The sequence below is a fragment of the Cynocephalus volans genome, chromosome 1 (genome assembly GCF_027409185.1).
Source record: "Cynocephalus volans isolate mCynVol1 chromosome 1, mCynVol1.pri, whole genome shotgun sequence".
Taxonomy (NCBI): Eukaryota; Metazoa; Chordata; class Mammalia; order Dermoptera; family Cynocephalidae; genus Cynocephalus; species Cynocephalus volans.
In genome coordinates, this window is record NC_084460.1 from 286,819,045 (window position 1) to 286,844,585 (window position 25,541).

Below are 25,541 nucleotides of genomic sequence, written 5' to 3' on the forward strand. Positions count from 1 at the left end.
AAATAGTTTATGGATTTGGTTGCTATTGTGAATGCTATCTTAATTTTTATTATATCAGTTAGGTACTAGTATAGAAAAATTCTATTGCTATTTGAAGTTTAATCTCATATCCTTAAATTTACTAAATTGCTTTGCTAATTTAAATAGTTTGTATGCTGTGATAGTTGGATTGTTTTAGGTAAGTGGTTATATCACCTGAAAATAATGGTAGTTTTATTTCTTTTCCTAAACCTTCATATCACTTTTATATGGGCCAGGACCTCCAGTACTCTAACATAGGGATTTTTGTCTTGTCCCTGATCTTAAATGTAATACATCTAACATTTCTCTATTAGGTATAATATTTACCACAGGTTTTTGAAATATACTTTTAATCAATTTAAGGGAACTCCTTTCCACTAGTCTGTGAAGAGTTTTTATCACAAATAAGTTTTAAATCTCATGAAATGCTTTTTGTACGTGGATTGTAATAATTGTGAAATGTTTCTCCCTTAGTCTATCAGAACGGGTTATTTCATTGTTAGATTTTTATATTGAATCATCTTTACTTTTTTGGGGAAATCCCTACTTGATCATATTTTTTAAATATGATTTTAGATTTGATTAGACTATATTTTAATCAAAACTAAGTACTTTTTAATTTTTTTGTCTGGTTTTGGAATTGAGATTATATCAGCCTTGTAAAATAGGCCAGATTGCACTTGTCTTATTATTTCCTGAAAAAAACTTAGATAAGCAAGAAATCTAGTGCAAACATTTGTTAGAGCTCGCATTCAACTATCTGTGCCTTGGTTGGGGACAGAGAGTGGGGGAGAGGAGAGGGGGAGTTTCTTTTATATTTATTGGTACATCAATTTTTACATCAATTTTGGCATTTGATTTTTTTCTAGGGATTTATTGACTCCATTTAATTTATCAAATGCATTGGATACAGATATCATAAGTCCTTTATTATTTTTACAGCTCTAAAAAATAATATTTATTTTTATTTATTGCAATTTATTGTATCTATAGTTGCTTCTCCTTCTTCTGTTCCATATTTAATTCTTTTCCATGTTTTTTAAAATCTCTTTAGAATTAATATTCTGAGTTTGTTCATCTCTACTATTATTCTTTATGCTTATTACATCGATATTTGACTTATTTTCATTACTTTCTTTTCCACTTCTTTGCACTGCCATTTTCTTTCCAATGTCATAATGCTTAGCTCACTTACTTTTAAATCTTTCATGTTTCCTGATAAATGCATTTAAAGCCATGCATTTCCCTCAAAGTACTATTTTAGATGTGCCTGACAAATTTTGACATTAATGTTTTCATTATCACTTAAGTCTAGATATTTCTTCAATTTCTTCTGACTCTGGGTTTATCTAGTACTAAAACGTTTCATCTCCTTACACGTGAGATTTCTTTTAGCTCTTCATTTCTTATTAATGTCTAATTTTATTGCATTATTATTGAAGTGTATGGTCTGTGTATAAGGTCATCTCTCCTTTAGATCAAAGAACTTACAAACTTTCTGTGGTGTCGTGACTGAAGCACTTGAAAAAGCAGCAGCTTTAGCCTACCACACAGTTGAGACATTTGGAGGTTTAGAATGGTACTTAGAATTCAAAGGAAAAGTCAACCAAAGATAACTTAACAGGAACGAGAAAGGCTTCATGCATTTGAACGGGGCAAAAGAGAAGAGAAACCATAGAGGATTAAGAACCAAGACAATGATTAGAATCTGGTAGAAGGAAGGTGCCTAACTCGAGCAGAACAAAGTAGAGGAATAGAAAATAAGGTTGGGCAGACTTAGTGAGGCCAGAAAATGAAGGACCTTGAAAGTCAGCTGAGCAATGTAATCTTAAAATGGTAAAAAAAAAAAAAAAAAGAGAGAGAGGGTAAAAATAAAGGTGTTTGAACAAATTAACATAACAGAAGAAATGTTTTTAAAATTACAAATTTCTGATTCTATGAGACATAAGTATGCACCCTTTAGAGCATGGATCAAGAGGTTTTAGTGAAGTCAGGCACTGACAATGTAGGAGGTAGTGAGTCTAATATTCACTTGAGTGTTCTGTTTAGACAACAGACTGGACCCTCCTAAAAGGTATTTAGATTTATCCTTTCTTTTTGTTTCACTGCTTTTTTGCTCATTTGCTTATTTTAAACTTTACTTTAGCATGTCTACTTTATAATAAGTTGCTTAGGTCTTAATCAAAAAATTTTAATTTGTCCATGTTTTAAACAATATAGAACTCTGACTCATTAACTTAACGTTTTTGACTGAACCCTTCCTGTGCTAAATTTTTCTGAACAACTATTTGTTTATTTATTTGACGAGTAGGTTAGTTGGCAAGTTGCTATTATGGTTTGAATTGTGTCCCCCCCCCCAAAAAAAATTCATATGTTGACGTCTTAATCTCCAATATGTCAGAATGAGACCTAATTTGGAAATAGAGTCACTGTAGATAAAAGCAGTTAAGCTAATATCAAGTCAAACTGGAGTAGGGTGGCCCTAATCCAATATGAGTAGTGTGCTTATACGAAGAAAAAATTTGAACATAGATATGCACATGGGAACAGGAGGGCAGAGATTAGGGTGAAGTAGCAGAAATCAAGAAATGCCAAAGATTGCCAGCAAACCACCAGAAGTTGGGGTGAGGTGTGGAATGGATTTCTCCATTTCAGCCCTCATCTTGCTGACACCTTGATCTTGGACTTCTGGCTTCCAGACGAATTTCTGTTGTTTAAGCCACCCAATTTGTGGTACTTTGTCACAGCAGCAATAAGAGGTAGGAGGAGTGACACAGTCTGGCTCTTCTGTAAATCTTTGTAGAATTCGTTCAGATTAGGGGACTCATTCTGGAATTGGGATTGGGGAGTTCAAATGTCCAGGTATCAGAGACTGTGTTTTCTCTGGGTTCCTCGAGAGAGTAATGAAAGCTTGCTCAGGAGAGAAATGAGGTGTGCCCCAGGAAGGAGGGTGCACACGAGTGTTCTGTTTTAAGGCCTGTGTTGTCAGCCAGCAACACTTTATAGCCAAAGCACAAGGAATTTGGCTAGAGTAGGGGTGCTGGTGAAGATGCTGGTCACCCAGCAACCAACATCCTTTCTATTTGAGGAAATCCCCAAACAAGCAGGAGGCAGGCTTGGGAAGGAGCTGCACTTTGCAAAACAAAGGGGACAGGACATTTCTCAACTTTGTCCCTAGCAACTGGGTTCTGGGCATGTGACTGAAGCTTGGCCAATCAGGTGCTCCCACCCAGCACTCTGAATCTTAATGAGTGTTTCAATGAAGCAGGAACAGTTGGAGGGTTTCAAGAATGTAAAGAATAGTCCAGGGACATGGTGACAACGGTCTGTAGGGGAAGATGCCGGGGATGGACTGGTATGGTGAGGTGACCTTGGCTTGACCTTATCTTCCAAACTCCTCTACTTTTGCCCATTTGTCAAGCCTGCCTTTCTAGCCCTCCATTGTTGAAGGTGCTACCTCCCATTGATTGCTATTTAAGTTGGTATGTGCTGCTTGAAACCAAGAACGCTGACTACTGGAGTGACACCCATTCCACCATGCGGGCCCTTGGCACGGTGGTAACCATGAGTCTCTGCAGTCTCTGGGCTCCATCCATCTGGGCCCCTAAGAGAGCTGTGTCCTTCAGCTTTCCTTCCTGAGCACCCACCATAACTCGGCATCTGCTCTGCTGCCTTTCCAGCGTAGCTATGAGCTCCTTAACAGACAAGAACTAGTTAATATTTGTCTTCGCAGCTTCAGAGCCAATCTTGGTAGCACATGACAAATGTTTTTTGAACATACTTTTTAATGGAGGGGTCTCCTATTTACCTTACACTTCTTCTTCACCTTTGAAGACTTGAGAATAAGAATACAGTTACACAATGGAATACTACTCTGCTATAAAAAAGATTGAAATACTGCCATTTGCAACAACATGATGGACCTAGAGAAAATTATATTAAGTGAAATGAGTCAGACACAGAAAGAGAAATATCACATGTTCTCACTTATTTGTGGGAGCTAAAATTAAATAAATACACAAACTGGGTGGGGAGAGAAGAAGACACAACAATCACAATTTCTTGAAGTTGTTACAACAAGCGAACAGATATGAGGTTGTTGGGAGGGAAGGGGAAGAGGGAGGTTTTGGTAATGGACCACAATAATCAACCACATTGTATATTGATAAAATTAAATTAAATTAAAAAAAAAAAAAAGAATACAGTTCCCAGAAAAAATCTAGGAGCAACATACAAAAGGTAACCAGGGATCCTCGGGGTTTCTCCAGGGGCTCAGATGCTATACTCTCAAGCTGGCTTGAAACTCCAGTCCCATCCTTCTTTGGCTTAGTTTTCCTGCCTCTAGGTGAGCATTGTTTCTGCTACTTTTGATTATTTACACATTGGCTCTCACCATTCCTGTCAGTCTTCCAGCAAGTCATTGAAAGCAGAACATATTACATTGCTTTTCTCTCCCCTCCCCCCCCCCCAATTAGCTGGACTCTCCAAAGGCAGGGATAGACCTTCTGGGATTCCTGTTTAATGACTCTTCAAGTGTTCTAAAATCATGAAGGTACAGTAAAGTGCCCTCCCACACAGCTTTTTGGCCCTCTTGAGCTTCCATTTCTCTAATTCTTCTTTAGTTCCCAGAAACTTCATCTCTAGCAGGCAATATTACTTAATTAAGGATATTTGTCTACAAGCTTTGAGTAAGTTTTTCTAATTGTAGCAGTTTCACGTTACTTTTGTTCATGTTGGTAAGTTATTTAAACACCATGAATAATTCAAACAGGTTTTGAATTGTTAAACAGAATAATCACAGCAGCAGTTCAGCACTCTAATGATTTGATTTGCAGTGGGCTTGGAAAAGGCCCTGAAACCGTCTTCTTCAACAACATGAGTCTCTGCTCTCAAAGCAAAACAAGAAACATCCAAAACAGAAGCCTTGCTGCTCCTCAAACTCAGTCTTTCCACTCCTAAGCAATAGTGCCCGTGTTTGTGTTGATTGCTTTCGACACAATGACACAGTGGGGACCTGTGTCACCTTGTGAGTATATTTCACAACTGCAAATATCTTTGCATGCTCCTTTACTTTGATTTGCAGTCTCTCAGTTAGGGACGTGCCACTAAAAGACAATGAAAAGGCTTCTTTCTGCCTAAAAACTCTGAAGTAGGCAGAATTTAATAAGCATCCCACTTGAGGAAAAATGAAGATTTGATGTTTATGCAAGATATTCCTTGCTTCACCTATGCTTCTTGGTGGATAACTCATTTTTGGATCTGTAACTCCAGCTGCTAGCTCTCAAAGCAAACCCCAGATCACGTGCCAAAATGGCCACCTGATATGTACACTTTGGCTGTCCCATCATCTCTACACGTCCTCAGTTTATCTGATTCCCTGTATCTTAATTTCCTTTCCAAATGACATGCCTTTATTGATGCTGAGGAGGTAGCCAAGGGTGGTGGTTAAAAGCACCTCAGTGGTGCCTTCCTCCCCAAGTTTAACTCCCAGGTGGAAACCCTGGCTTGCCACTTACAGCTTCATGACCCTAACAGGCTACTTAGCCTCTCTGTGCTTCAACTGTAAAAATGGACATGATAATACTAATACTTACTTTATAGAGTTATAAAGCACTAAGACTAGTTCCTAGCACATAAGAAGCATTCTAAAAGTGTTTGTTAAATAAAATGCTGCTCCACCCCTGAATTGCATCCAGTAACTATCTTCTCTCCATCTTTCTTTGCCTGGTCCCCGTCTTCAAGCCCTGCAGCCTCCATTAGTCTCTTCTTTATGTCATCAGTGCACAATGGCCCCCTTTTTTGTCAGTTGCAAATAACACATGGAGTGGATAAAGTTCTGTTTCCTAATTGGTAAATATCTGCTGTATTTATTTGGTCTCCCAATTATGTAGAGTCTTCTGTTTTTAAATTTTTAAAAAATTTTTTGCATAAGAGGCAAAAGAGTCTCTTCCCCAGTGTGTAGAGTTGGTGCCTTTGTCAAAGATCAGATGGCTGTAGGTGTATGGGTTGATTTCTGGGTTCTCTATTCTATTCCATTGATCCGTGTGTCTGTTTTTATGCCAATACCATGATGTTTTGGTTATTATACATGCAAAATGGTGCGGCCTTTATGGGAAATGGTATGGAGGTTCCCCAAACAATTACAGATAGATCTGCCATATGACCCAACTATTCCACTGCTGGGAATATACCCAGAGGAATGGAAATCATCATGCCAAAGGGATACCTGTACTCCAATGTTTATTGCAGCACTATTTACAATAGCCAAGAGTTGGAACCAGCCCAAATGTCCATCATCAGATGAGTAGATGAGGAAACCGTGGTGTATCTACACAGTGCAATTCTTCTCTGCAATAAAAAAGAATGAAATACTACCATTTACAATAACATGGATGGACTTAGAGAAAATTATATGAAAATTATATCAAGTGAAACAAGTCAGGCACACAAAGATAAATACCACATGTTCTCACTTATTTGTGCGAGCTAAAAATAAATAAATAAGTAAACACACAAACAAATAAGGGGGGGGAGAAGACACAACAATCACAATTCCTTGAACTTGTTAAGACAAGTGAACAGATATGATGTAGTGGGGGAGGGGAGAGAGGGAGAGGGGAAAAGGAATGGGTAAAAGGTCACAAAAATCAACTACAATGTAGTTAACTTCTCAATGGGTCATTGAGAAGTTAAAATAAAAAAATTAAAAAATAAAAGTAAATAAAAAATAAAATTTTTTGTATAAATTTAAGGTGTACATGATGTTTTGATATACACATATATAGTGAAATAATTACTACCAATAAGCAATTTAACATATCCATCATCTTCTGTAGTTACTTGTATTTTGTGTAGTAACAGCACCTCAAATCTACTCTCCTAGAAAATTTTCAATATGCAATATTAACTCCAGTCCTCCTGCTGTACATTGGATCTCTAGACGTATTCACTCTGCACAACTGCAAGCTTGTACCATTTGACTACATCTTCCCTTTCCCTCCCAATTATTTGTAATTTCCCCTAGCAAAAGTAAGCATCCTTGGGTATTGATGGACTTTGTCTCTATTAATCATTAAAGATCAGGGTATTAATAATTCCAGCCAGCCCAGTGCTAAGCATGTAATAGGCTCTCATAAACAGTGATTAATTAGTCTGAGTAGCTGTGTGAAAGAAAACAAACAAAAGGAAAAGATGATGACAGAACAGTATAAGAAGTGCTGAGCCTGAGAGAGTGGGTCATGTTCCCCTGTCCTCCGGACTTCCTGTCCGGAACACACCTCAGAGTTTTAATTATTTGTTCAATGGTTCTTTCCTCTTCTAGAATGTAACCTCCACAAAGGTGAAGATTGTGTCTAAAATTGCATACGAAACAATATTACAGGGAATATATTGTCATTGCTTTTGTCATTCTTAACTGATAGGTGTGGCTGTCACTCTGGTAATGCCTCCAGTCGTGGGTAGTTATAATGTTTATTAGCTGGCACAGATAGCCTGGGTGTGAGAGGATTAATTCATTATTAATCACCAGAAGCAACTACAGTTAGATCTGTGCAAAGAAAAGAGAACTATTTACACAGGGTCAATAAATTACCCTCTGCCAATAATTCAACTCCAGAGATTTTTAATAACCTAGACTTGAAACTCAGCATTAAGGAATTGGCTGTTCCACCTTAATTTCATGAATTTGTTTTATTTCTGACACATAGGAGAAATCTATAAACTTGGTTCCATATTGAAACAAAAATGGGGAGGGGGATGAAAATCATCACAATTTCCCATGTCACCAAGCACTAATTGTCTTTGCAATTTATCCTGACACGCACCCCGTGATTTGACTGGGGTGGAATAAGGTACCTTAAGAGTGACTGACATTTGATTTGTTTCCATTACTTTGTGGGACTAGAGAAATAAAAAATTTAACAACCACAAATTACTCTGGTGACATTTTATGTCTTTTAAACATTTTAGCAGAATGAATAGAATGTTCTATTTCAGTACACTCAGCCTAAAACATCTCATTTGCCATGGAAAGGAAGACAGTGATTAGTGAAAAAGTTATTTTTCAAAAGTCAAAAAACAACTGATCCATATCATTGCCTACTGGAGACTGTACCTTAATGACAGAGATTTTCATTCTGGGCTTCTCAAAAGAGACTCTCCAGAATGGCCACAAAAGTATACGAAAGACACCAACGTGTGTCATAGAAGGGCAGAGAGCATTCAGGAAGGAATCTTGAGTGTTACAGGTGCTCTTTCTTGTAATGCTAGTCAATGAGGCAACACATTTGAGCCAGAGATTTAATGTTCTCTGAACTCTAACTCATTAATGCTCCTATTAAAGTATACTTTTTCAAAAAGTTAAAAATATGATTCTCGTATAAATCCAAAACAAACATATATCAAATATTCCATTCAACTCTTTGATTAATGAAGGAACCAGTATGATATTAACACTGGTTCAAAGGGGAATTGAGTCAGAAAGTAGAAAGCTGAAATAAATTTGCTAATAGTTATAAAACTGGCAAATGTCTTATTAGGCAATAAACTGTAACCTTTGGGGTGACCTATTATTACGGATAGGAATTATTTTCTAAACAAACATAAATTGCATTGCTATCAGTTTTCTACAAGGTAATTTCCACTTTTACAGAGTTATAAAATTGCCTCATCATTAGTAAAAAGGAAGTCAAACAACTGTATAACCCCCTAGAAAATTAGATAATCCCAGGAGGGGTGTGCCTGCTAGAAACATACAGCACTACCCTGAAAGAATACTTAGTAAAGCTGTCTTAGTCAGCTCCCGCTGCCATAACAAAACACCATAGACTGGACAAACAACAGAAATATATCTTTCACACTGTGGAGGCTGAAAGTCCAAGATTAAGGTGCTGGCAAGGTAGGCTTCATTCTGAAGCCTCTTCTCTTGGTTTGTATGTGGCTGCCATCTTGCTGTATGCTCACATGACCTCTTCTTGGTGCAAGCTCTCACATGTCTCTTCTTATAAGGGCACTAATACCATCATCAGAGCTCCACCCTCATAAACTCATCTAACCGTAATCACCTCCCAAAGGTCCCATCTTCAAATACTATCACACTGGGGGTTGGGAATTCAACATGTGAATTTTAGGGGGAATAAAAACATTCAGGTCATAATAATTGCCTTTTGTCTGTTTCCAAGTTTGGAATCATTTTCTTCACTTTCAAACATTTCAGCTTGATAAGTGGAAAATATTATGTGTTTCACTCCAAAGGCAAGGATATAAGACACTGAAAACAGTTCTGAAGGAATGCATGGGAGGAAAGATGCTCTAAGCAAATGCAGGAGGATTAAGTACGATGTGAGAGATTCAAGGTCAGAGATGGTGAGCATGTAAGTAAGGAAGAGAAAACAGAGAATTCTTCCTGCCTGGCCAGCTGGCCTGTCCTGGAGATTCCTGGCCTTTTATCTGAATGACTCTGGCAATGAACAGAGTGGTAATAACAAATATAAGAATGGCACCTGTGTGTCAGTCACCTCTTGCACATTACCTTGAATGCACACAGTCATCTGGCAGTGTTTATATTCCCATTAGACAGAAAAATGATATGGCCATGAAGGTTTGGTGACTTGCTCAAGGCTGCTGCCAGCAGATGACAAAACTGGGATTGAGTCTAGTCCTACCTGGCTCCATTGCAACTGATTCACTATGCAACCTGGCCTCCAACTCCATGCTTCACCTGCTAACACTGTGTTCATGGTTAGGCACCACATGGTCATTTATTCACTCTCTGATCTCCTTCTATGTGGAAAGATAGCAACGCATGATACACACCGGGTCCCAGGTACCATTAATGGAGGTGGGAAAGACAAGAAGAGGAGCAGGACCTCTGGGAAGGAGATTAAAAATACTGCTTTGGAAACGTTCAGTCTGATATGCCCATAGGACATCCACGCAGAGATGTCAAGCAGGCAGCAGAGCAGAAGCAGACTGGAGATGTAAATTTGTGAGTCATCTGCATAAAGAAGTTATTGAATGTGATAAGCAAATTCATGCCTCCAGAGTAATGCTCCTCTGCAAGAATAATCATCAGAATAATAGCCAGGCCTGATACTCAGGGGTATGGTCATGCAAGTTATTAAAATATTGAAGTACTTACATATCAGTTGGTTAGTAGTGGCTGCCTCAAGTCTTCCCAAAGCTGTCTGCCTTCCCTCCCACACCAGGGCCTGCCTACCATCCAGTTCCTAAAGTATAACATCTGGAATCACTTACATGTGAAATCTAAAAAAGTCAAATTCATAAAAGCAGAGTAGAAGGGTGGTTGCTAGGGATTGGGGGGTGAGAAGAACGGGGAGATGTTGATCAAAGGATACAGACATTCAGTTACACAGGATGAATAAGTTCTGGGGACCTAACATACAGCATGATGACTATAGTTAGTAATAATGTATCATATACTTGAAAATTGCTAAGAGAATAGACCTTAAATGTGTTCACACAAAATAAAATTATAACTATGTGAGGTGATGGATATGTTAATTAGCTTCATTGTGTTAATCATTTTACAATGTATACATATATCAAAACATCAGATTGTACACCTGAAATATACACAATTTTTATTTGTCAAGTGTACCTCAATAAAACCAGGGGGGAAAAAGACAGTCCTTGCTTTAGTTCAGTTAAAGAAACTCTTTGCACTGATTTTAAAAAGAAACTATGGCCCAAGGCAGCATAAAATGTATTCTATAACATAGAAAGAAGTAAATGCTATTGAACAGGGTCACAAACACATACTCCTAGAGGGGCCAGGTAGAAAACTTTAATCAGTGAAGCAGATGGCCTTGGTGAAATAACAATTATGGGTGGTGGGGGCTGTTGTAAACAGAAGAACACACAGCCTTCTAAAAGCAGATTTTGCTACTCAACTTTAGCCAATTGTTGTTTTGAAGCATCAAATTCCTTATAGTGACCTGTAAGACTTCATGTGATCTTGCCCCTACCTACCTCTCCTACTATTCTTCTCCATTTCACACTGTTCCAGTTATGCTGGTTTTCTTTCTCCAATTATAATGTTAAAAGTTTTGTTGTTGCATTTTCCAAGAATGCTGTTCTTCTTGATTTCTGATATCCATATGGCTTAAGACCTTACTTCCTTCCTATCTCTGCCCAATAACCCTAAATAACATAGAATACCTCACTCTCACCCAGTAATGTACTGGTAAGTGTTTAACTCTTTGCTCTCTGAAAAAAAAAAAAAAGTCCTGATTTGTTATGTTTCTTAATTTCTGTGTTGTGACTACCCCCACCATGGCCAATCTTGAGCTGTCAACACAACATTTGAATACTAACTTAAGATGCACATCCAATTGGCTCCTAAGAGTCCATCTAAGTGGCTCCAGCTCTAGCACTTATCTGACCTATTACATATTTGCTTGTTATTTGATTCATGGTCTGTTCTCCTACCCCCTCCCACAACTAGAATGCAAGCTCCATGAAGACAGGAATTTTACTTGGTCCCTAGAGCCTAGAACTGTTGATGGCATAGCGTAGGCTCATCATATAAATTTGTTGAATGAATAAATGTGTGAACAACAGTGGTGCTTGGAGGTGAGAAATTAAGATTACCAAGAAGGAGGTATTCTGTGTGGATAAAAGTCATAAATTATTACATAGAACGTCAAGTGGTGGGCTGGTAAAGTTTGTCCTCTAAGCCATGGGTTTCCAAAAGTGGGTGGACAAATGCAAGAATGTGCATGAGACAATCAATGAGGGGTTGAAGGAAAATACTGGAACCTCTATTATATATATATATATATATTTTTTTTATTTAAAACATAAGAAATACATTAAGCTTTACTAATATTTAATACAAGAATCAACTGTGAAACTCTACTTTGGTCAGCCCAAATGTTGGTTTCTGTTATCAAACATGAATTTTCAAAAATGATGCATATTTAATCTATCATTCAAATTAAAGGTGATATTCTTCCAGTGAGTAAGAAAATGATTTCTTAAAAATAACCACAGCAACAACAAAAAACTAACAAAATTTGCTATTTTCAACAGTGAGAACTATGAGAATCTCTGAGAATATCATGAGAACTATGAGAATATCATGAGAACTATGGGGAAAGCGTTCTGAAAAGAGATGTTTGGAAATGTTCATCGAAGAATTCCTTTATCTCCAACAAATATCCCAGCCTTATACTCTCTCAACCTCATAGCTCAGTATATAGCATGCTATTTAGTGCCCTCTGGTTCTACATTCACTCTTAATGGTAGAGCATATTAATTAAGTCCAAGTTTCAGTTTTTTACAGTTTCGTATGTGGGCCACCTACATCAGAATCTCCTGGGGGTACTTGTCATTAATGTAAGCTATTGTTATTTTCACAGTTATAATGCTTACTAACAGAGTCTTCCCATGAGATCATCAGCCTTTTGAGGTCAAGGGCTATTATCTTGTGCACCACTGCATTTCCAACCCTTAGAATTACACTTGATAAGTGTAGGCATTCAATAAGCATTTGTGGGGTGCATGAAAATCAAGGATAAAGAACTCAAGGATCACCAATTCCAAACAGACAGATAGGAGGGCATCCTCAGTGAATTCAATAAGCAGCAGTTTAATACATTCTTTGTGGCATTTTGAATGGCTGAGCAAGTGACATCCACATAAAAATTTCAGGATAGGAATGACAAATTAAGCATAATGCATTGAATTGTACACAGGTTAGGTTTATGACTCAATGTTTATTATCAGTCAGTATTAAATGCGAAAGGCAGAAATTACTTTAGGTAAAAAAGATTAAATGCTTACAAAATCAGAGCTGGAGGATCTTTCTTCCAAGGTCTCACCACTGTAGATGTGATGTGGAGTCAGGAAGTTAATACAGCTATCACCACTTCTACTGGTTTCAAAACCACTTCTATCCACAAAGCCAGTGACATGGGTGGAGTGTGGAGTCCATCCACTGCTAAAATTCGTTTATGTTAGAGTCTAATTGTGCATCTACACTCTGCTGAAAGATGACAGCCTGCATCCTTCTGTCTTTCAGATCTCATAAAAATTCATCAATTAACTTTATTCTGCATTCAGGACCCTAGCTGCAAGGGAGTGAGGTAATATGTCTTTAGCTTTCCAGCTTCTCTAAATAGAAGGATAGTGAAGTGAGGATTAAGAGAGATGATTTAAGTAACCAGCAAAAGCTGAAACTGCTCAATTTGGTTAATATGATAATTGATTTCAGTTCCAAAATAATTTATTAATAACAAAAATATATTATCTATTTCCATATTGCTTGACAGATGTTCATTGTATAAATTTGAAAGCTCTTTAAATATAAACATGGATTTAAGTCTAATACAAAAACCTAATTATAAACACATTTATTTATTTTTGTGTACTTTATAAAAAGAGTTCAAATTAGAATGCTGCACAAATAACTTGATTTTATTAGGCACTTTTTAATACTGTTGTACTTGTCGAATCTTGTTTACCTTGACTATAATAGAGTAATGAAACAACACTGTTGAAAATAGCTTAGTCTGTTTTTCATGGTCGCCAATGCTTTGTTTCCTTTCTATAGCTAAAACAAAAATAGGATTTGACATCAACAAAGGAAAATGACACAAGTAAAAAGAAAGATAAGTGAGCCTAACTATAAATGCTAGATCTTAGAATGAACTGATATATCAAAGCATGTTAAGAAAGTACACATGGTAATGAAAGCATCTACTTATTCCCTAAGTAACACTAGGGAGAAGTTAGCAAAAAAAGAAAAAAACACTTTTTTAAAAAAAGAACATATACCAATATTTTTGGCAAACATGCTTTGAGCATTGACTCCGTTTTTTCTTTTGAGTATAAAGTCAGGTCACCAAGACTGGCCCAGGTGAAAAAGTCTACTGGTCTCACCTGAGGCTTCTTTCACTATGTCTTACTCATGAACCAATGAACAAGCCCTGCAAAAGACATGCCTAAGACACAAAAAAATGGTGGCATGAGTTGATGAGGCTCTCGAATCCTTTTTTGCTCTTCATAGAGTCAACCCAAAGTTTGGTGTTCTCAAGAGCCTAGGTGGACTGAAGGTGGAGTCAGAGTCATATAGAACAGTGGGCTCACTGCTTTGTCTTCTATTTTAGGCTAAATAGTATCAAGTTTGGGAGAAGATATGTCAGCAATCATAGGTCTAGTTTATTACCATGTATATTTCAAATTTTTAAAAATGACATGGCATCTTTTATGCATTTTACAAATGCGGTTTGTGAAAAATCCTATGAGTAAGTGCTATTATTATCATCCCTGTTTTATAGATGAGGAAACTGAGGCACAGAGAAATGAAATAACTTGCCTAATGTTTCACAGCTAGTAAATGGCAGAGCAGATTCAAACTCGACCAGTCTGTCTCCAGAGTCCATTATGCCAGTCTTTACTTGCTATGGCATGCTCCTTCATAAAAGAATATCTTGTAGTACCACATTTGTATTCTTCCAGTTTAATTTTTTGCTGAACTTTCAGGACTACTTGAGTTTTTGGTTCAGTTTACCTGAATGTGGCCTATATAGCATGCCCCTGGAAACAGTTTTATTTATTTTCCTTATCTCAAGTCAAATTTGATGGTTCAAATTACTCTCTGGGTAGAGCAGAGGACATCCAGCTATTTGCAAATGAGCCTGGCTATTTGTGAACGGGCAAGTTTGTATATTCAGGCCACTACATGCTTACTTTTTAAAACATTTGTTTAAACCCTATCAAGTTCAGGGAATCTGCCAAAGTTGGTTATAAAGATGTCAAACAGGCTTACAGAGAGAGAATGTTGACTCAGATAATAGAATAGTCCAGAGGTTTCAGGTAGTGCTTAATTCAGGCTCAGGCCATGTTACCTGGATCTGTCTTTCAGCTCTGCAGTCTCTGTGTTTCCCTAATAACACAAACCAATGCTCAGAATTGAATCCCATTAGCCCTAATTGGCCTGCCTGGAGTCATGTGACTGGCTTGGACCAAGCATTATGGTGAGGGGTGGGGAAGCATGCTGTCTGCTGTATAAAGTAACAAGGGCCTTGGGGCTCTGAGGTGTTGATAAACACTTCCCCTCCTTCACCCTACATTTCCTAACTTAATATGGCAACCTGGAATTAAGAGCATGTCAGCTTTGCAGTAAAGAAGAGATATAGATTTAAAAAAAAAAAAAAAAAAACAGGTACACAGTATCCTTCACATTTCCACATGTAAAATAGGCCATGTCCCTAGAAATAGGAGGTTTATCAAGACTTCAGTTTCAGCTGTCTTATCAGACACACAGAAAATATATTTCATTACCAAAGCAAACATGTTTACCAATTTTACTGTCTTCTTTACAATAGTTTTTTAAAGTAATGACTCCTAATGTGAAGATATAAGGCTCCCGTTCCAGTGCTAAAGGCCAGCTCTATGTAACATCAGCAGGTTCAATTTCTAGTAATTGGTATTTTCAAAGGAGTGGCTTTAGGAGGAGAATGCCTCACTTGTGGCATGAGTGAAATAATACAATAGGCAGAAGGATCATTAGTGATATGACCCCAACAACATTTCTTGTCTCCCATCTGACCTGTGGGAGACTATACTTTCCTTTCATGGACAAGGCCAAAGATGAAGCATGACCTCATTCAAATAATCCAGGGTGAGGGCACGGGTTTAGAGGAAAAAGTCCCTAAGAGACAGTAGGAGTTACATCTTCCGAACTGAGCCTCCTTCCCACCTCCCTCTCTGAGACCAACTATGCAATCCCAGGCACATGTATGTGCTGGACCTCAGTTTGCTCTACTGTGCAGTGACGGTGCTACCTTTCTCTGAGGCCATTGAAACTGATCCTGGACCAGGTCAAGGTTAGCAAATGAAATGGTAGAATTTTACAGCCAAACACAGTGCAATCTCTTCATTGTGTGGAGCCTGGATAACCCCTACAAGAAACCCTATGTTGTCAGGTAGAGAATGGAGCAAAGAACTCTACTCAGAAGGGTGTTAAGGCTTCAGTAATGAGGCAAAAGACTAGATGAAACAAACTCTTCCAATTGTGCAATGGTGACCGGCCCTGAGAGGGCCCATTAATCACCAGAATATCAGAAGACAGCTTGGACTCAGAGAACCCTCCACTACTAGATTGTGAGCTCCCTGAAAAATGTCACTAGGACTTGTTCACAGCTGAATACTTAGGACCTACCCCATTTCTATGTAAAAGAACATCGAAAATGTTCTTTTAATGCTTCATAAATGAATGAATAGGTACTAATAGCCAATACTTAGACTGTACTTATTGAGTGCTAGAAACAGTTGTAAGGTTTTATATTTAACTCAGTCAGTCCTTGCAAAAAGCATATGAGACAGATGAAGCTATTATTTCTGTTTGTCAGATCAGGAAGCTTACACACATAATACATCATGGGACAATATTTTAGCCAGGCAGTCTTGTTCAAGAATTCATGCTCTTAACTGCTACTACAATGCCCTATCTCTTAAATGAGGGAATAAATGAATGAAGTGAACGATTTGGAAAACCATCCCCCACAATACCAACACTTGAGTTCATTTGATAATGGTTATGTGTGCAATTTTAGAAATGGAAGCTACGCGGGGGCACTGAGTGTCTTCCTTGTGAAACCCAAGTTTTTAGACATCTCTGGTATGAATTTGCTTAATCCCTGTGGACCCCATTTTTCTTTCACCAGATTCCCCCATATATCCTAACACACTAGTCACTCTAACAAGATCACTGTCACCTTTAATATTGCATATATTCTACATTTTAAAGTATGCCACAAATAACCCATACTGGGAAATGGGGGTCTCAAACTCAAATACCTCTGGGTTCTCACAGGTAAAGGAGTTTGAAAGCCACTGTCTACTGGCAATGGCCTTTCCTGCCTAAAGGCATTCAAGTTCAAATTATTTACATTTCAGAGGTGGCCAAAGAAAATGGTTCAAAGGGCTGCATTAGGGTTAAGCAGCTTTCAGCTCCTGTGTTGGGTGCTTGGTCTGTAAGAATTCCACTAAGGAGGCTCAAATGATCTCAGAAGAAATTCCTTAAAATAAAATGAGAACGGGACTACTGAAGGTGAATCAAGTGGGGTTGTCCAGATTATCTGTGATAGAAACCAAGGGTGCATAGAGTAGACCTTCCTTATTTAATTTTACTTTTGCTTTCAAACAAGTTATATCTTAAAATCTCTTCTTATGAACTTTTTTTAGCAATTTGATATCACATTTCACACAAATTGTATATTTAACAAAAATTGTTGGTCTCTTTGTTTTAAGAAATGCAAAAGATTTGAAGTTAAAAGTAAACTCATCGCACAATGTCGTCTTAATACTTTCCTGCTCTTCTTCACCACGTCCCTACTTTCTCGTGCCTGTCATGGGGAGGAACTAATGTAAATGGAAAGTCTAAGGAGAGCCTGACATTCTTTGGACTATGTTAGCCAGAGGGTCTTCTATGACCTCTGCCTTGGATATCACACAGTGCTAGGATATCTTGGTTGCCATCTTGGTCCTATCTACAGTTCTGGAAAGGTTGATGTTAGCACTGCTAGTTTTACGCACATTTCAGTTATGCTAAGCATTGATATGCTGTCATAGAAGTTAGCACCGAAATTCCAATGGCTCACATAAAGTTTATTTCTCCCTCCCCAAAGTCTGCTTTGGGTCTAGGAATCTCTGCAAGGTTACTGTTTTCCAGGCAGTGTCTCAGAATTCCAGGCTGCTTCAACCGTGTGACATCTCCACACTGCACAAGACTTGAGCATTCGTCACAACAGTAGCAGAGAGTGTTAGAGAGCTGCCAGGTGTCGAGGTGATCATTAAGGCAACAAGCCAAACTCAAAGGGAAAATTAAGCCTTTATTTACTTGCTGTGATATCATAAGCAAGAGGCTAAACAGCAAAGTGTGTCAGCTCCCATGTTCCATGTTTCCCCAGGGAACAGCCCTAGGCTAGAGTCCAGTGATGTGCATCACAGATTGGAGGGAGTGGGGAGAGGATCCTTGAACAAAAGGCTCCTGTCATTTTATGGGGGTGGGGGTAGGTGGGTGCTGGAAAGAGGAGGAGGAAGGGCTGGGAGTGGAAAAGTATTGAATCCGTATCCACTCATCTGATGAAGTAAAAGGAAGAAAGTGAGAGTCAACATGCCTCTTAGAGCTTCAGCTGCTGTCTCACAGCTAGTTATGGGAAAGAAAAACAGAAAGGCCCTTATATTCACGACTGTGTAGAAAGCCAAGACTAAAATGCTGGATCGAGTGCAAGAGCTGGGAGCTGAATGGCATGGCCAGTTTGAAAAGGGAAAAAAACAGGCCACCTGTGGCCATCTGTGGCCAAGGTGGTCCCCTAGGAACCACAAGATGAAGCTAGAAGCTGGTTCTTCCGCTTGAAATAAAAATGTGGACATCAGCTGGACAGGCAATTTTATTGACTTCCATCAAGTCACCATGCTTAGTTTCTCGGTCACATCAAGTTAAGCTTTGGGGAGACTGTAGAAGATGTAAAGCAACACAAAGGCTAGCACAGTCTAAATTCTCCTTTCTTAGGGTATAATTATGTTGTCTGTGCTTTTCATGCAGGAGCATAGTAGTTTTCTGTCTGATGAGTCAAATCAGTCCATTGTGCTATTGCTACTTAGTTGTTCTAGTAACAGTGTGCATTAATAAAGAAGGTGAGAACTACTAGCTTCCATTAAAAAAAAAAAAAAAAGGAAAAGTATTGAATCAGAGTGGAGAAAAGTGTCTTCAAACCCTATTCCCGGTTTCGGGTGCCTCCACATGGAGGTGCCTAGGCTAGGAATGCAGACATTCATACGTCCTTATCGGGGGGCTTTAGTTCTTAAATACAACTTCCTCCAGAGACTGCAATACACTGACTATGCCCCAAGTCCGGTGTGAGGAGGCAGCTTCTTCCACCACCACTGCCATGAGACCTGCAAGAGAAAGGCTTGTAAATCCCTATGGTTGGGCCTGAACTGTCTAGGATTTTGGCCTGGCGCTGGACACAGACAGCGTAGAGAACTGTACCCTTACCGCTTTAGCCCAGAAGTGACACATTTCAGTTCCTGCTACAGCCCATTGGCCAGATCTAGTCATATGGTTCTCTCCAGCTTCAAAGAGGGCTGAGAAATATGGTCTTCCCTGTGTTGAGGAGGAGGTGGAAAATGGGAAATGACGAGGCCATAGCCATGTCTACCATAATGCGGTAAGCAGACTTTAGTGGGCCTCGCCAGCGACTGGCATTGTCTGTGCTGAGTATTTTAAAACTGAGTGAGTATGTCAAAGCCCTGAATCTGAAGCTCTAGTTTTAAGACAGAGGAGGCTCTGTGGAATTCTTCAGACCAGCTTTATCATTAAAAAAGTAGATTCTGTGTTTTAATCCCCACTTGGCTCGTTGCATCTACCCTCAAACCACCCACACCTGGCAAAGAGGTAGAGTTAGCTGTTGCTGGAGGTGGAAAGCTGTACTCCCTGCCCAGGGAAAGGTTGTGCATTGTGACTAAGAATTAGCAGATCACGTAAGTAACTGCACAGCGTTCTGAAACGAAAGCCACTCAAGAGCAAACTGTCATTCTCGCCTGCTCGTCCTGCCCCCACATGCCTCCTGCACAGGAAGAACAGAAGTGTTGACACTGAACTCATCCAAACAACCTCCAGATGTACAATCCCTTTGACAAATTCCCACAAGATCCTCTAGAGAAATCATCCATCCTCCAGTCTAATTAAACATGAGAGAGGAAACCATGAGGCATTATCATGGAGGTTGTTGGGTTGATTGGAAAGCCCCTGTGCTGAGAGAAATACCTGCATAAATCAATCAAATGGAAATGATTTTATACTTGTTATACTACACTGGGGATAAAAGCATCATTTGGGTTCTTACTGAGTCATATTTTCTTTCTTCATGCTTCTCTAAGTTCCTCTTTTGCTCTGAATTCTTCATTTTTCCTTTTTGACATCAGGAGATAGCCATACTTCCTTTGCAGAAAGACTTGCTCTCTATAATTCAAAATATTAGGATTGCAACTATGTAAAAAAAAAAAAAAAAAAAAAAAAAAAGATCCTTATGTAGAAAAATCCCTAGAGGCAATTTTACTAGCATATTAACCAATTTTGTCTTTGGATGATGAGATTTCAAGTGATTTCCTATGGTCATTGTGCCAGGTTCCTTAAAGAGTGATTTATATTTTATTCTGTTTGGGACCCAGGGATTTTCTTAAGACTTAGACCAGTTTTTATGTTAATTTCTCTGCTTGGAATCCTGAACTAAGAGGGTGGTGATATCATACCACACAGCAGCCTGCAGAGCAGAATTAGAGTTTCAATTTGTCACAGGAAACTGTTTCTCCCCCAGGTGGACAGCTCATTTCCTTGTCATCTCTCCATTCTGACAGGCAAGTATTTTGTTGTCTTTTCACAAATGGACTCTGTCCCAGTTCCCCTTTTAAGCCTTTTCTTCTGCTCACCAGTGGGCATTAAACCTCCAGCCCCAGTCCTTAGGGCCTACACCCAGGGCTAAGATGGTCCCTGGGAAGTCAGCTTCTTCCAGAGCTTACCCTTTGGCTTTGAATTCCCTCTTAATCTCTGAGGAGTCCCCTTTCTTTCAAGCTCAAATAAGTGTTTACTATAGTTGATCCAGCATTTCAGTTATTTGTAGTGAGGAGAGTTTCTGCATGTATGCAATCCTTCTGGTTACTGAAATTGCAGCTACAGGCAACAGTTGTTTTATGGACTGAATGTTTGTGTTCTTCAAAATTCATATGTTGAAGCCCTAATCCCTAGTGTGACTATATTTGGAGACAGAGCTTTTAGGAGGTAATCAAGGTGAAATGCAGTCATAAGGGTGGGGGCCTAATTCCTATAAAAATCGGTATCCTTATAAGAAGAAAGACCAGAGAGCTCACTCTTTTTCTCCACATGCATGCACCGAGGAAAGGCCACATGAGGACACAGTGGGAAGGTGGACATCCACAGCCTCGGAACAGCCTTGACCCAGATCTTGGACTTCCCCACCTCCAGAACTGTGAAAAAATAAATTTCTGTTATTAAGCCACTTTGGTCTATGGTATTTTGTCATGGCAGCCTGAGCAGATTAAGACAATTTGTTGTTATCTGTTTTTCTGCCTTCTCAAATTTTCTTCAATGAGTATGCATTGCGTCTATGGAGGTTATTCTTTTCAGCAAGCATTTCTGGCTGTCTGCCTTCTGATCACATACAGAATTGCATTCCCCTCTCCTTTGAAGTTAAGGGAGAAGACTATCCAGCCAAGGAAAAGAGCCATACCATGATTCATCTCACTTCCTTCCCCCAGTTGGGTGATCACAGAAGCACACTGTTGATGTACTCGAGTGTCCATCATCCAGCATCTGTGAGTGACTACAATTAGCAGAGATTTCCTGCCCAAAGACCACTGATTGAGGAATAGGTCTATGATTTCGGGGGTTGTTACTGCAGTATAGCCTGGCTGATATAGCTTCTAAGTCACAAAAAATAAATTTTTAAGCCTTTTAAAATTTAAATAATATCTACTTTTGGATGGAATTTAGACTGTGCTTAGAGCTAATTAAGCCAAGTTGGGTGTCATCTACATTGTGGGGAAAAAGAGCACTAAACTATCTCCCCAGCCTAAACATTCATTATACTGCTTTGTCTCCAATTGTTGTTAACTATATTCTTTGGAATTCAGCAATTCTATCTCCATACATCCTCTTGCTAAATGCTCATATCTTCAAGAAGGATAATTTATTAAGAAATTTTTCTTCAGGAGTAGCTTAACATGAATAGTATCTGGACTCCTTTATTGCCAGATCACTGAATTGCTGAAGGAAAAGGAGAAAGGCAAAGGCATTGGATAAGTTGCCTAGTGGAGGGTTTTGGACAATAAGGATATGAATCTTCCAGGAATAAAAGATTAAAGGTTGTTAAAAAGAAAGAAGGCCAAAATGTCTTCACAACATTAATCAGGGAAGACTCCAGGACTGCTCAAAAGAGTGTAGTAAATGCTTTTGTCTATAAAAAAATTACTTGTCCTATTTATCCATCTTACAAACCCGAAAGTTCTAGAGGAGGAAATAGTGTGTAAGATGTGCCAATTAGCAGGAGGCAGCCAAACATCAGTGGGAAGATGAAAATGTTTGCTGTATGTCATTAGAGCAATCACAGGGCCCTTGTCAGAAAGGCAACCCAACTTCCCTCTGAACTCAGCATTACTCGTTTCATATAAAGCATGAATAAAACATTGGGCACTATTTCCAGAAAAATACCCTGTTACAAAAATGGCATCAGCAAACGAAATGGAGAAGGCAGGAGAAGTCCGGCAGCTGTAATATGAGTTTTTTTCATTAAAAGTAAATGCCCCACGTAAAAATGCTCTGCTTCTCAGTAATCAAGCTTGGGCATAAGAGTGGACAGCAGTATGCCTTGCTAATTACCATCTTCTCCAACTGGCATGGAGCCTGGTGGGAAAAATACAATTTGCAGCTTCCTATTAAAAGCAAATCTCCCTACAAATGCTCTCGGGAATAAGTCATTTTTCTTTTTTATTTCCCAAACACATGGAAGGTGACAAGATACTCTTGCCTCGCCCATTTCTTCTGAAAGGGTTCTATATTAATTCCTTTGTAGGGACACCCACAGTCACTGAAATAGAAAGCCAAGTGGAGCCTCAAAACTGACAGTGTTAGGAAAATCTCAAATTATATAAATATTCTCAGTTCTACCCCTCTCTCCAGTTTCTCCATCTTTCTTGTTCAGCTACTACCAAGACATTGTTTCTTTGACCTCTTTGTGACTTCCAGGCCAGGAGCCCTCTCCTGTCATAAAGCTTGGGGTATTCCTTCCCTCTCTGTCTTAGACCACATGGTCCACCACCTCAAGCAGGATCTAGCCAATATCCTCAATGCCTTTGTACCACTATCTTTCCAATGTGCTTGTCCAGCATGTCAGGTAGAAGAATGCTTCTAGTTTCAAATAACAAAACATCTACTCAAAACGACATAAACAATAAGGAAAAGTGATCATCTCACCTAATAAGAGCAGCACTGGTTCAATTATATTATCAAGGGCCAAGTTCTGTCTTTCATCCCTGTATCTTACATGTCATCTTGTCTTTAGCCAAAACAGCATCTCAATGCAGAAAAAGGACCATCTCTTCTTTCTGTATATTTTTAGAAGCAAGAAAACATGTCCCTGTCCATGCTTATCCTCTTGCCCAAATCCGTCATTGATAAGGGTATATTATGGTTTATTTAGTCAAATCAGGATCAGCCTCCCTCAACTGTGGATGGGCCAGCCACCCTTAAGAACATATCTAATCCACTGAGAGTTGTTACCAAAAAAAAAAACAGAGTTATGATAGGAAGGAGGGATGGAGAGGAGTGTGAGTGTTGTGCAAGCAATCGATCACATTTCACTTCTAGTTCAGTCTGGCCATTCACTTCCCTATAGCCTGGCCACTGGGCTCTGCTGGCAAAACGATGCAGTGTGGATGAGGGATGCTCATGTGACAACCTGACACTTAGGACCTTACTACCCTCTGACAGTCCATTTACTCATGTCTTCTATTCCATTCCCCACAGGGGATTTTTTTAAACTTCCATGTTACTTCATCCCCTGACACTCACATCTCCCCTTCACTCCCTGAAAACTGTCTCACCTCCCACCTCTCAGGGAAAATTAGAAATATCAGACAAAAGCCCTATCAATTTTCTACATCAGTTCTATGAATGTACTCGGTCTGCCCCCATCTGTTTCTTCTGCCTTCCTATGATGATGGAAACGTTGATTCTCATCCTAAATACAGTAAATCCTTTCATCCCTATGATTCTGTTCTTTCTCCTTTTTCCAGGAGGCCCCCTCTCTACTCTATTTCCAATCTCTCTTTCACTGCTGACTTAATCCTAACAACATGTGATTCTGTCAGGATGCTCAACTCTAGCCAATTAAAAACAAAATCCTTCTTTTTGTCCATACCCCCAACTACTCCCACAATGTCTCTATCCTCCCCTTCACAAGCAAACTTCTTAAAAGAATAGTGTCAGCTTCCTGGCTCTTTTTCCTTGCCTCTGCTCACACCCCAAACCATTCAAATCTGATATCTACTCCCATCGTTCCACAAAAGCACCCTCACCTTGCTCACTAACAACCTTCACATCACTTAATCAAGGTGACCTGCAGGTCATCTGCTTGACGTCTGCCATGGTCTGAATGTTTGTCTTCCCCCCAAATTCATATGTTGAAATTTAATCCCCAATGTGACAGTACTAAGAGGTGTGTCTTTGGGAGGTGATAAGGTCATGAGGGTTCTGCCCTCATGGATGGGATGAGTGCCCTTATGAAGGAGGCCTGAGGGAGCTTGTTTGCCCCTCCTGCTATGTGAGGACATGGCGAGAAGGCACGATCCATGAGGAATGGGCTCGCTCACTAGACACCAAATCTGCTGGCACCCCGATCTTGGACTTCTCAGTCTCCAGAACTGTGAGCAATAAATTCCAGTGTTTATAAATTACCCAGTCTAGAATATTTTGTTATAGCAGCCTGAATGGACTAAGACAAACTTTTAGAAGCATAAGGTGCACTATTGTTCACCTTTCCTGAGTGAAACACTCTACTTTTGCATTTCTCAACACCACACACCTCGTTTTCTTCCTGCTTCCTCTGCCCATCAGTTTAGTATTGAGGGATCTTGGGGTCTATGCAGGATCCTCTTTTCGTCTTATTATTTACAACTTCTTAAGAGATACCACTTATTCTCATGCCTTTAATGATCTTCTAGGTGGTAGGGTGATGGGTGCACTGTGGAATAAGACTATCTCAGCTCAGTTCTGAATTTTACCACTTACCACTAGCTATGTAACTTAAGCAAGTTACCTAACTTCTGTAAGCTTCAACTTCCACATTTATGACAGGGATAATAGTATCTACTTCATAGGACTGTTGTGAGGAAAGAGATTATGAATATAAAGCACTTAAAACAATGCTTGTATGCAGTAAGCACTCAAATGTTAGTTTTTATTATTAATTTCATTATACTAATGACTTAAAAACTTGTCTGTCTGGTCCAAATCTCTTCTGAGATTCAAGACCCTTCATCCATTGGATATTTCATAACTCAATTTGATGTCCCGTGGGCCACTCAAACTCAAGAAATCAAAAATTAGAATGATCGTCTCAACTGCCTTTGCCAAGCGTGTTCCTCTTCTGGTGTTCGCTGTCTTTAGGAATGGGAACCCCACCCAGGTGACTGTCCAAGTCAGAGGCATGGGATGCATCCCTGAATTCTCCTTTTTGACCAGTTCCAAATCCTCTGCAGTCTACCCTCTCTAGCCTTGCCCTCACCACTGCCTCCACTCTGGTTCAGACCATTGTCTCTCACCTGCACGACTGCAGCATAGCCCTCTCCAATCCATTCTCTGCTGTGCAACTGTGCAGCCAGAATGCTCATCTTCTATGCCTCTCCCTCCTTCCTTGACTCTTCCTGCCCTTCCCTCACCTTCCAGCTTTTATAAAATTTTTTTGTTCCTCAAG